The sequence below is a fragment of the Hesperophylax consimilis genome, chromosome 1 (assembly GCF_061612785.1).
Source record: "Hesperophylax consimilis isolate HC1 chromosome 1, BYU_Hcon_1.0, whole genome shotgun sequence".
In the NCBI taxonomy this organism is placed as follows: Eukaryota; Metazoa; Arthropoda; class Insecta; order Trichoptera; family Limnephilidae; genus Hesperophylax; species Hesperophylax consimilis.
Genome location: NC_142836.1, coordinates 48,446,682 through 48,461,321, shown reverse-complemented (window position 1 = coordinate 48,461,321; position 14,640 = coordinate 48,446,682).

Below are 14,640 nucleotides of genomic sequence, written 5' to 3'. Positions count from 1 at the left end.
GTATTTGTAAATAAACCCTAATGTATTAAACAAATATACATTTTTAATAAATTATTTTTTTTCATTTTAGTTTAGACCTCTTACAGAAAAACCAATAAGGACTTGAAACCATTTGTATGTATTGATTTTGGACCCTTTTTCAGGGCTGGCTTTAAAAACACTCTGGGCCAGTTGTTTCACAGAACTTGAATTATAACAGAACTTCATATATAAACTTTGAAATTCAACATATTGTTCAAGTTCTGTGAAACAACTGGACTGGTTGATGTATAATCAATCACTTGCTTTATTTTGACCGTAAAGTTTTTATCCAATAGAGTGATTTATGGCATATTATGGTAAGTTTGCAAAAAACCACTTCATATGTTTCCATATAAATATTTTGAGGAATGGTATTTATTAAATAATACAAGATATTAATATATATATGTACACACCCATCGCTCGAGTGGCTATAAACAATATTATTGGAATAGAACAAATTACTGCCTTAAATTTACAAATTTCAAATGTCTTGTCATTCTGAAAAAATCTAAAGAAGTTGTGCATTGGTAATAATACATTAAATAAAAAAGAAATTATGTTAAGGTAAGTATAATAGTTTAAATTTAGGCCTCCCGCAGACGAGAGACTTCAGTTGGAAACTATTCCAAATTCAAAAAAGTCTCCCTAGTGGCACATCGCTCGTATGCACACCTCCATATACCAACTGTAACTATATGCACTGTCGCTGCAACTAAATTCTTCATCTGTGGGCTGCCTTATTGTAAACCTAGACCGTAACACGGATATGCGACTTTTGTAAGTGACCAAAGTAGACAAATTTATTTCTTTCAAAACCAACTAATACTTCTGTTCACAGTTGAAATGGATTTTCATAACATTTGCTGACTTAAGGAACAAACCAAAAAATAGTACAACTGCCCAATAATCCTTTAGGGTTTTGTTTCTTCTGAGTTGCTGGTCTTAGAATGATGGAGGATGATGCTGATGATATTTTTACACTCAAGCACTGAATTCGGGAGGTGCTAGAAATTCATATAAAATCTTTCCACTCAACTGAATTCAGTGACCAAATGGTAATACATATTTTTGGTGTCCCCAAATGCTGCCAAAAAATGTGTGGAATTTCTGCACCGAAAAAACATAAAAACAAAAAAAAATATGTACCTCTATTAATCTGGGTTCCATGATAACTCAACACAGTGACAATTCAACACACTTTTAAAAAGTGATATAAAGTCATCAGAAACATGAAATTTTTTTTTTTTAACTTAACCTACATAACCCAGTTAATAAAGTTTTTGTTTCATCACTTTCCATGACTTTATATAACTTCTTAAAGATGTGATGAATTATCATTGTGATGATTTATCCGGTTACCATTAATCTGGTTTGGGTGGAAACGTATAAATAAAATGTAAAAGTAACGGTATGGAAACTATAAAAATGATAAAAACGTTTAGGCGAAAATGCCTTTTATACAATAATACAATATTAAAAGTAACGAATTGTACAGAAAGCCATATGCACATAATAAAAAGATACTGAAACAACAGTTACTTCAATACAATATTAAAATAATTATAGTGGTACTAAATGAATAAACACATTTGATCTGAAGAAAATGTTTCATATGCTGTAGGGCGTAGGCTGTAGGAGTGCATGTTTGTTAACAAAGCCATCTGGCTTTCAGGGAAATTTGCCGTAATTATTATGAATGAATAGCCTTTCTTACATTAAAGGTACTTCCATATTTATACAGATAATCCAAATATTTTTATAGCTGTTTAGTATGTAATGAAATGTAAGTGTTCTGATTTTTAAGATAACAAAGAACGGCGCCATTTTTGTAGCAAAGGCCTAAACCTTTTTTAGCTTTGCGAACATTTCACAGATGTCTCTGTTAACCGGGGTCAAAGCAATTCATAATAATTATTATTTATTTAGACCGATTTTATTTTCTTATTTGCTTTCTTAATTCTAGTAGACTTGATTTTATATTCAAATGGCGACTTTTTTTTCTTATTTCCTTGGAATTTTGTTATAAACCATTTTCACACAATCAATAATTTTAATATCTCGGGCAGTCGGGACTCTTGTGAGGTGAAAATGTAGTGTTGTTACATTGAAGCTGTGAATATTTAATTTTGTCTTACCTTTCTGTATTCATAAACAGCTATTAAAAAAAATAATATTCAGTTCCTATTTCATTTTGTAAAATAACTGTTTTTTTTTAGATTTATAAAAAAATATTTAATCCACTTACAGATACATTTTATCGACCTACGTCAATGATTAAAGAAAATTCTATTCAATGACCTACATATTCAAAATTGAAATGTTTATTGAAATCAAATAGTAACGCCGCTAAGCTGAAACGAAACACCCATAATGTAAGACTTGCTTTCTGGCCAAACTTGAAAAAATAATACTTCGAAATTTTTTTTGATAATTTTACACGGTGTCCGGAAACTAGTGGTTCAAGCTAGAAAGGACCCAGAAAAATGCAATAAATAGCCGATGGTAACCCCGTAACGACTGATTTTTTTCAAATTCGACCCATAAAATTTGGCTATGGTCTCGATTTACTCGAAAACAAAAGCTCAAATGAAAAAGTTATACTTCAAAATCGTCTCCAAAAGTGACTTAGATACGTCTGTTTTCTGACTGTACCACAAGTTTCTGGGCATATTTAAACTTTATTTTTGAAGAATTTTTTTTCATGAAATGAATACCTGCATAATATTTATGGAATTTTTATGATTTATTTTTTTATTTTTATATACCTACCGTTGACGACAGATACAATTTTTACAGATTATTTGTAAAAATAACGTCATACTTAATTACATTTATTTTTAAATTAAAGTTTTTATTAATAGAATTTCTCAAATTGCTACATTAATTTTTTTTTAATTGAACATAAATAAGTTTTGCTTTGTTACAGTGTCCATCACCAGGGCAGATATTCACATCTGCATCATCATCGCACCTCAAAAATGAAAAACGAGAACACTTTTGGCCCTGAAAATCTCGAATCAAATCTTGTAATGGCTGGTTTTACTTTTTTTTCTTATTGGCGTAACTCCTGACAGATAGGCAATATGGATTGCACTTCATGTGTATTTTTCTTCGTAAATTTCAGTGCTACGGTCCCGTTCAAGGCTAGGGAAATTCTTTTTTTATTAAAAAAATGCATGTCATAATAATGAAAGTGAAAATATTAAATTTAATAATTAAAAAGGGAAATATTACCTGTAATTATTTCTGAGTTTAATTTAGCTAATGAGCGCAATGCTCGCAGTCAATCTGGGAATATCAATTAGTTGTGCGTTTTATGTATATAAACTACACACAAATCCCATTCAGAGTCGACTAATGTATAACTTAGGTGCAAGCGGAGTAGTTCTGCAGGTAGAAGATAGCTTATCTCCGCTAGGAGCAATCACCAGCAAAAGGAAGAGCAAATACTTCTCTTATTGTCATGTACTGGACACATCTAGTTGTTTCCATAAAACTCATAACTCAATCGATGAATTATTATTGTAAAATAGATATTGATTGTAATTCAATACTCTTCTAGCTTGGCGCAAGTTCATCAGCGTGTTGCTCCCTAGTCTAGTGGTCACGGAATGGGCTACAGGCTAGACAGACTTGCAAACGTATATCTTACCTTTACCAATTCTGTGGGAGCATGGTTTCACCGCTACCACGATTGGCATAAAATCACAAATAAGTTTAAACATCACGAATTAAATCTAAAATATTTAATTTGTTAAAACGTATATACGTTAATTTGTGCACAACCCGGCATTTGGTACCAGAGCCAAATCACTCTGCGCTCTGCCACGGAGCACATTAAATATTATTTTATTTTACCTACTGCTTACCTATGTAAGAAGCAAAGCTAAGGATGTATTTCACCATCCTCTTGGTAAGCTGTATAATAACTATCCATTATAATAAATACTCAAAATAGGTAGAAAAATCGGTTAACTTGCTAATTATATAGCCACTATTCAGGGTATCGATTCTCCAAACCAGGTCGCTCGCAATCGCCGTCGAAAGTACATACATTGGTCGACATTCTTATGCTTGAGTCTTGTCGAAAGTACATACGCCAAACGTCAAGTCATTCAAAGGGTTGAACCACTTGTTGTTCGAGTGGAATGACTTCGTCGAGAATCGAGGCCCTGGTAACGAATAGTAAACTCGAACTTTATAAATAAATAAATCGAAAATAAACGTTATCTTATAAATAGTTTTTTGAACAGCTATCAAGGGGGGGGGGTGAATTACCCCTAAGTAGTAAAGTGTTTTATATAGACAAGAAAAACATTTAGGTATACAAATGTGTTTTTATTAATATTATTTTTCATGGTTATAAAAATATATTTGAATATTGTGTTACACAAGGCGCGCTTCAAAATTTTAATGGCTATTCTGAACATTAGGTGTTTTCTGGTGCGGGTGTCTTTGGTGCAGTTGATTGTCTAATGTAAGCACTGAATTCGACTGGTGCTAGAGTATAAATGTGAAATCTATTCACCCTGTCGAACCCAGTTCTCACATTTCGACGTTTCTTCTCTCGCAGATTCTGCCTCCCGGTTTGCAAAATGACGTACCTTTAGTCTCAACTCATTATTTAAAAATATATTCTCTGAAGTAACATTTGAAATATAAAATGCCTATGGCGGGTGAAACCGGTCAGGCATCTCGACGTGTCTCTCACTTCCCTCGCGTGCATTATTTTTATTTAGTCGGTAATCAAGAGTCAATGCTTTTGCCCCTGGGCCTCGATGGTAATCATCTTATTATAATGGATTACCATGTATGTGGTTTTTTCTTATTAAGGGAAAATATTTTTTCCTTAGGGCCTATGTCTTCTTTGAGGATGCTGTGTGGAGGGTTTTTTAAGAAAAGGAAAGAGAGGAAGGAGAGGAAGACCTGGAAAGGAAAAGGGTATGAGGGGTGGGAAGGAATCTGGGGGTCAGTGTGTCCAGGAGTAACGGACATTTGAATTTATCCCTCCCACTGCGGTACAAAGCGATTGGTCGAGAGAGTCCTGCTGGAGAGTAAAAAGATCTCATTCAACCGGTCTCTCCGAACCCGGCCCGCCACACAGTATCTCATCTGCCGCCAAGACCTAGACAATCCTCACCACATGAACCCGGGCACCCCTGCTAAGTCTCCAAACGTAGCGACTTATAGCAGAGGTAACGATTATCCAATAAATGGTTCCCATTGTGATATTGTGCTTTACAGAGATATATATTTTTAACGGATGCGAAATAACAATGGTAAGGAAGATAGTAAAATGATCAAGGAAAGGTACCTTATCTTCAAAGTTCAATCCAAACAGATCCTAGAATTCACCGACCACTCTAATAAATTAGTTTATTGACTAAAAATTTTTAGTGTCAGAAAACTTTTCAAACGTAAATTTAAAGAAAACAAACTCTTTGAGGTAAACAGAGCCAACGTCTCACAATCAACAACCTCGAGTATAAACCACGCTGGGAACTTCCCCTGAACTGACTTCCCATCTCTCCTGCTGGCCCTTTTAATCAAATCCTTGTCAAGGTCCGAATGTTCCGGACAATCCTTTGAAACCCAAACCGTCCTCCAGCCCATCCCTATTATCTCCCGACAGGTCCCTCCATTGTCCTCACCTCGGCTTGGTCTATTGTACTGTGGCGGCGATAGTATTTCTCTAGCTGCAACGACAGGCAAATCACACTCAACTATTTTATTACAATCAGTTCAGAGACAAGGTAAGTTGACGCTGGCATTATCTGAAAGGTAATACGAACAAACGTAATACTGCAACGAATAGAGAGTGTATATCTATACTGCGGTAGTGTATGCACATGCAGTGGTGTACTTTCGATATTTCAATAGAGTTTTGCTGAGTAGTTGGTTTGTCAGTATATCTCGCTAAAGTTCTTTTACGCGCACGGGTCAAATTAGGTCGTCTACGTCTACTACGATTTATTGTCCTATTAATTAGAACTTACTGAGGACACTTATAACAATATAAGCCGTCAAAATTTTAATATTTGATATAAAATAAAAGCTTGTGACATCACGGAAAATGCGCATTGATACGGCCATTAGAATTTTAATTATACTGAATCTTGTTTCGTATGACGCCACGAGACACCATTGCTTTCCAAGTTCACTTTGAAACCTCATAAGTTAATCATTTTTGAAGATAAAGAAAACTAATTTTACTGTCGTTAGCAACACTTTAAATATAATACATTTAGAAGCAGATGATCTCATTTTGAGTATTTCGCGTTTATTCAGGGATCCGTATGAAAAATAAAATGCATTCTATAACAGAGTAATTAAATACAATTTATCAAGAAACCAGTTTTGTAGCAATGCGTGTTAGCTCTACCGAAACAAATCGTAGTGCCATATGTCAAATCATTACACCATATGACTACTTGTCAATATATTTATCTAATTTAAATATCCGACAACCGGCTACATAGCATATCATTGACATGAGATCCCTGAGGCATATGTGTGGTAAAACTATGTATGATTGTGTGAGAAATATGATAGTTTGGGCGTGTAGAGCGAATGTGCGAAGAAAGGAGTGTAAGGAGAATATATGAATGGTAGAAGAAGGTGGGGACGCCCGAGGAAGACATGGCACCAAGTGAATCGGATACTTCAGATCAGAGTCGGGCCATGTCAAGAGTCAGAATAATAGAAGAGTATGAATGAGACGTTGTATGAGTGTGAATGTGTCCTCTCTGCCTACCCCTGCAAAGAAGCTCCATGATGGTTAATTAGTTACTCAGTCATGTAATACCACTCTCTCTTTTCCATGCAGCCCAAAAGATTAGGTCCAGGTCCAAGTCCTCGAATCGGGTATCCTGAAACAAGAAAAAAATCTACCATGAATAATCGTGTCGTTAATAGGAAGGTTCAACTATAATTTTCCAGTTTTAGTTGATCTAACGTAGGTTACGAAAAAATATTATTAGAAGTAACGAAACAATTTCCTAAATCTTACAGACAAATACCTAGTTTTGAAATTTCGTTATGTAGCATTTCTAATTTCAAAATTACACATAAGGGACACGTTATAACAAGGAGCCGGTAATAAAAACATATATTTTCAAAATTTGAATGGGCTCGTTAAATTTCATAGGTACCTCGGTTATAAGCACAGTGATTTAGAGTTTTGTGCAAATATGTCTAATTTTACAAATTCATTTATTACAGTAAAAATAGGACGACAAATAATAAAATCGACATTTTCTTGGCGTGACAGCCGCATAATATTGTGGACGTTGTATCGACATTAAAAAAGATAAGATTATAGATATCCGGTTGATTTGTTCAAAACATCGCTCGATATTTCATCTAAAACCGCACAAGAGTCCCAACTGCTCCCAACCGGGTGGAGCCAGTGAGACTATGGCATCTGAAATTGGGGTATGTTGTGAGGCTGAAGGGAGTGTGGATGATAAGGAGATGGGTAGGAGGAAGGTGGGAAAATACCTGGCTATTTAAATCTGGTCACCAAACCAACCAAAGCCATTTCCATCAGCGTTTTAATTCTGATTAGTGATTTTACGCCAGGGCGATACTGAGAGTTTCTTCCACTCTGATGACTAATTTGTTAAATAAATATATGCATGATATTGGAGTGATGGTTAATTCCAAAGGTCATTTTTTCCTACAGCGTTAAGGTGAATAAAACCATAACTAGTAAATAACATAAGTTAGTAATCGATACACATCTTCCCTCGTGATGGACGCTGCATGACTTTTCGGTAATGAATTTGGCCAAAACAACGATGGAAATTGACGTGCGCTCCTGATGTTTTGTAGAATCTCATGCAAACGACTAGAATTAGCGCAATATAACCTTAGATCAATCAAACGGTTCAATGGGTATAATAGTAATATTTAAGTATTCATTTTAATTATTTGTTTTGAAGTGTTTAATCTTGATATGTCCATATTTTAGTAAAGTCTAGCTTAAATCAAATCCTTCGATTATTAAATTTTTCAATAGCGGACATTTCGATTTCCTCAAAACGTTTCTCTTGTGCGCATCACTAACTCATTTTGTTTTTGAATGAAACAGCAGTTTCACAATCAGGTCACAGAAAATGAATTAATTATATGAGCTGTTTTCGATTAAAATACGTTGTTTTCCAGCGGTGGCGGTGGCGCAGCGCTTCGTGCCCCACCACTGAACACGCATGTAACCCTATCCTCTCAGGGGATATCGAGTGTTGGAAACCTGATACAAGTTAGTCACACACAGAGGCACAGAACTGGGCAGACCACGGACCACGGAACGCCATCCGGGCTTGGCTGCTGGGAAGTGGGTACAAGGGGATCAGATCAACTCGAATGATACACAGAAGTCAAACTGCACTCCAAGATTTCAATGCGAATATAGAACTGTTTCACCGCTTGAATCCAGTGGGATTATGTCACTCGGGGAGGAATTGGAGCCGATTGAGAAGTGTAAAAAGGAGATTGGAAGTTTTTAAATTTAAACTCTTGGCCCGTTCCAGTTATTCGTACTGATAATGAGAATAATTCCGTGGGCTAGTTACCTAGTTTTCAATTACCTAATTAATATTTTTAAAAAGACAACGCAAAATAGGCGCAGATTTCATTTTTTTGTTTTCCCCTGAATCGGGATTTTAAAAAAAATGCAGAAACCCACTAACATAGGCATAGACTAAATTAGACATAGGGCCCAGGCAACGCAAAATCTAACTAACCTGTAACGGTTTTCCCCTGAAAGAACCAGGTTTTTATGGAAAGCTTAGGAAACGAGAAAATCTACTAACTTACTGTTTTCGTGAAAATCTTATTAAAAATATAACTATTATTACAAAGCTTGCAGATGACGTTCGTGTTTCTGACATCTTTGCTTATTCGGTACTCGTACTCGTGTCAGCGTATGACAGAAAACCGCAACGCGTTTCAATCATAGAATATTCATAATACGGAGGCGAAGGGGAGAATTAATCAATAATCATTACCTAGATAAATGAGGGGCAGAAGATTGGGGGATGATTTATCTTTCTCTGGGAACCCTCTGCAAACCTTTCTCTGGGAACACTCTGCAAACCTTACACCTGAAAATATTACATTAAAACTATAGTTTGGTACAATTTAAAATTGACAATGTAATTTTGATCTTCTCTCTATGAAAATACGGAACATTGAACTAGAGTTCTTGTATGAATACATTTGTATAGAAATGAATAATATTTTAATGAATTTGCAATTATTGAGGAAATAAATTTTCTCTTGAAATTTCGTATCGTACAGTAATATTTTTTCCGTCAAAATGTCGTCTTGAAATACATACTCTAAACTATGTACGCATTTCTTGCCTAATTATTTTTCATCGATCCTGATCGAGGTTTATGCACAGAAAATGTTATTTTTGTAAGACGATTATATTTTTATTCAAAATTTACGTGAAATATAATTTCATGGGAGAGAGGGTTTACATTGAAACAAAGAAAATTGTTTTCTTATATTTACGTGTATTATGAACCACTACTCCAAGAGGTTCAATTTCTATATTTTTGGTATTTTCCGGAACCCGTGTCCTATTTTAAACAGTGATCTACATAATATTCTCTCTCTGCAAAGGTCACCAAACAACTGAATGAATATCTTCTATGATATTAAATTATTGTTATAAATCGAGATTGTTTATTTAATATTATTTTTGTGCGCCTGTTTTAACGCAAAAAATTAGCATCGCGTTCAGGGGGGTGCAGAAAAAGCGGTTCCTCGTAGCGTGCTTGCTGTTTGATAATATTGATTTTCATCGCTTTATGTAAAGCGCTAAATAAAGCTACATTCTCTCGAAATAACAACGGTTCTTTTACTTTGTTCATTATTAAAAATATGCATTTTGAAAGCGGTCATAATTTAATTATTGCATTTCACTTTTTTAAGAAAAGTGTAGTTATTTGAAAGGGGAAAATGCTCAATAATGCCAGGCAAATTTAAATAATGAAAAAGATGACTAGGCACCAAATAATATTTAACTTTTATTTTCAAATTAACAAATTAACGAAAATGTGTAGCCTTTTCTATGGCTTTGTTTGTATCGCAAATCCAGAACTTTTCAAAGCTAGTTAACTTATTTTTATCCATTACAGCTTTCAGTGTTACGTATTATCATATCAAAACAAAATACGAGTAAAATTCACAAACCTCTTTTAACTTGAACGTCGTAATCCAATTCGTAATCCATTCCATATTTTCCAGAAAAAGGAAGTTGGTATGTTGAGTAGGTACTGTTTGTGTTGGGGGAGATTCGGTGACTCGGGCCCTAATATTGCTACATTTGCGCATGTTGATTCGTCTACAAAATCTACAACTTTAACCACAGAAATGTAAATCCAATCAGTCGTATAACGTCGCGCACTCGAAATAGCAATATTATCAACTGCCGCTCGCAACTAACTTGGAACACTGACTTATTGAATGAAACAGCCACCACGAATTACCCGATCGGCTGCCCCTACCTACTAGTACTACTAATAGCGGAAAATCGCTTCCATTCGAATTTCAAAATGGAAGCGGACCAAAAACAACGCGCTTTACTTCACTCTAATAATTAGGTAGGTACTCGCCTGTTCCGTTTTACCCCGGTCTAAGTACAGTGCGTTATGATTTTTTCGGTGCATATAGACCTTACAAAATTGAAGCTTACCCTAAAAAACTTAATACGGGTGGGAGAAAGAGAACCCGAGCCGGTTTGGAAGGAAATGAAAGGGACGAAAGGCGAATGAGGGAATGAGTGCATTTTGCATCATTGGAACCCGGGTTGGTGTAAGAAAGGGACGCCCTGACAACATGTCTAATGTGGCGAAACGGGATGAGGTGCTACTATACAGGATGATTCCAAATCACAGAGGGATTCATTTTTTGATAAATGAACAGCTACATATTTATTGTAGCAGGTGAAATAAATCTTGGGTTTGGAAAACTTTAACCCAGAATTTCACAAATTTTCTTAAAAATCGCCTTCTGCAAAACTACACCAACTATGAAAAAACGCTATTTTTAAATTGGGTAGAGAAACGTTTTTATAACATATCTTCCTAACTATATCTTCATGTTACTAAATATTTGTATTACTACAAATGTTTAAAAAAAATCTTATTAGTAAATGTATGTGTATTAATCTATTAATAAATGTATGTATTGCTATATCTTCATGTTACTAAATGTTTGAGTTACTATATCTTCATGTTACGAGTACTAAATGTTTTAATGCTAAATCTTCGTGTTACTAAATGTTTTTATTATTTGCTATATCTTTATGTTACTAAATGTTGGTATTACTTGTTTATATTAATTACTTGCTTCTTCAAGTTACTAAATGTTTGAATTACTACTCGTATATCTTCATAGTACTATTATTTCCCGTAATAATATTGTACTGTGCTTACCTGTTAACTTTCGTTAACCTGCTGAATTTACATTCTTAGAGTTATAAATTTTATGAATACTTTTTTTAATATTTTACCTGGTAGTTTTGTTTCTTCCATAGCTGTAAATTTGATTACTTGTGTTATGCAAACACCAATATGGGGTTAATTTAAGAAAGTACCCCTTACATTAGAATATTAACTACGTAAAAGTATCGTAGATTATTAGTTAAGCAATGACAGTAACGAGCTTTTGGGGTGAAATATCAACAAATTGCTCAATATTAAATAAAAGATACACAAACACATGGCTCGTTACAAAAGTGATAGTTATCTACCTACTTGACATGTAAGTAGGTTTAAGATCTGGTTTAGAAAATACCTACAGAAGTCTACATTTTTGCAAATTCAAGACTTGCATAAAATCATTTGTTACTACTTCTGTACACTATGTAGGTTATTGTTTTATACCTTTATTGGAAGCGGGACACTTTTTCAGATTTATTGAAAACTATTATTCGTTTGGGTTCCTGTTTTTTTGTTGTTATGGTTTATTTAGCTAAATTTAAAAACGTCCACATTTTCCTGTTCACCGACTAGCGACTATTGCGATTATCGCAAGGAATCGAGCAACGAACGCAACCCCGGCGTTGCACGGTGCCTACGCGTCACGCGGTAAGCCGTTGCGAGTTGGCTGCGTCGAGCCTGTTTCTGCACACAATGGGGTGGCGTGTAGTTTTTCGGGTTTTTGTTTGCATCACCCCTTTGTGAGGCGGCCATTGTGCCCCCTGTGCCCCCCTACCCCGCATGCCCCAGGGGCAGGCCGGGGAGGGTGACTCGAGTACCTCTTCTCTCCCTACTCCCTGCAACCCCCTTGTTCTTGTCCTAACGGAATCGTGCGGGGACATAATAATACAAATCGTTAAACTATTTAGAAGCGGTAAACTGCAAACTGTTTGATAAGTATTTAAATATTTTGAAAGTTTTTATTTAGAACCTATTTACCTACATTTTCGTATTTTTCTTGAAAACGCAAATAATGTTGCTGGTACAAAAAGATTGCCAGAATCAAGGGGTGGCTTTTCATTTTGTTTAATATTTCTAAATAAATTAAAACTTTAATACAGTACCTACGAAATGATTACTAGTTCGAAATTATTCGAGATAATATAGTTAAAGTTAAAAATAATGCTGGGTCTCTTGGACTTGTTTAGTAGAATAGGTATACATATCAATGGGTATATTACGATTCTTTATAAAATTAGCATTGGGAAGTACGTAAGTGTTGACAATCCAGTTTTAAATGTTCACAGGATGCATAGTTTATAACATTATGCATAGTTTGCACACGATACATAGTGTATGGTACATTATGCGTAGTTTGCACAGGATTCAAAATTTATACTACTCTACCCACAGTTCGAATTATACATAGTTTGCAGAGGATGCTTAGTTTATGTTACATTATGCATAGATTGCGTTATGCTTAGTTTGCACGGAATGCATAGATTATGGTACATTATGCAAAGTTTACATTATGCTTATTTTTCACAGGATGCATAGTTTATGGTACATTATACATAGTTTGAATACGATGCATAGTTTCAGGGCCGGTCCTGAGCCAAACATCGCCTGGCTCTAGTGAACACCTCAACTATTAGTCGTTGTAGGAGGGTACAACGTGGACCTTTTTACTGTAACGTCGGATATTCCACAGGGCTCGCATCTTGGACCCTGGCTGTTTTTACTCTTTATCAACGATATTGTATTAAGGACAAAAACTTCAAAATATTATCTGTTTGCCGATGACCTTAAGTTGTACAAAAAAATACATCATTAGAAGATTGCACCTATTTGCAAAAGACTTATCATCATTCATGAATATTATATTTTGATGTAAATAAATGTGCTATAATCTCATTCGCAAAGAAAATTAATAAATCTTCAAATTAATGTGTTATGACATAAACAATGTCGCTTTATTAAATACAACTTCAATTAAAGACTTTGGCATGACATTTGACTTGTCACTTCAACCCCTTCAATAAACATATGGACACAATTTCAAAAAGTGCTCATAATTGGGAGACCAAACAGTGGATGCGTATTCAAGAATTCTTCGCGCAGTTGATTTATATAATGTTTAAGTTAATTCTGCACTTTTAAAACAGTTTATGATACTTAGCATTAATCCTAATATATTAATATAGTCACATATATATTATCACATACATTAAATTGGGGATCAAATAAAATTAATATTATTCATCAGAACATTAGAACTATGGAAAATTTGGATGATTTCCTTATATTTTTAGATGAAATAAAATCTTTTGTATTTCTTTGGAATTTCACTATGTAACAATTTCTAGACATTTTTTGTTTTTAATGAGTTTTTATTATTCACAATGTACATTTGTTACGTATAAATTTTTTTTTTATAAAATTAGCGACCGGTTTCGACACGTCCGTGTCATTAACTAGCTATTTTAAAACTTTTAAAATAGTTTTAAAATAAAGTTTTAAAATAGCTAGTTAATGACACGGACGTGTCCAAACCGGTCGCTAATTTTATTAAAAAAAAATTTATACGTAACAAATGTACATTGTGAATAATAAAAACTCATTAAAAAGAAATAAAATCTGTTGTAAAGTTTCATGTACTAATATTCACTGAATGCAGATTAAGTGAATCCTATATCGCCAAACAAATTTCAGGCTATAATGAATACCACACTACATCACATATTAGGATTACCGCTAAGTATTGTTTTAAAAGTGCAGAATTAACTTAAACATTATATAAATCAACTGTGCGAAGTATTCTCGAATACGCACCCACTATTTGGTCTCCCAATTATGAGATTCATAATTATAGGATCGAATCCATACAATGAAAATTAACCCGTGTAATCCTTAGATGAATTGTATTTATGTCAATGGTGTAATCGTTTATCGTTAGGTTTATCTGAACAATTTGGGAAGTATAATTACTGAATTTCGCACTATAAACTACACTCTCTGACAGCCAGACGTAAACTGTAATTTATTGCCCGTCCATAAAATTATACATGTATCAGTTTATACACCAAACATTTTATCACAAATTAATATCAAAAACCAACAAGGAGGATAAAAGACATTTTCAATATTAAAGCCTACCACACAAATTCGGGATATTTCTCCCGTG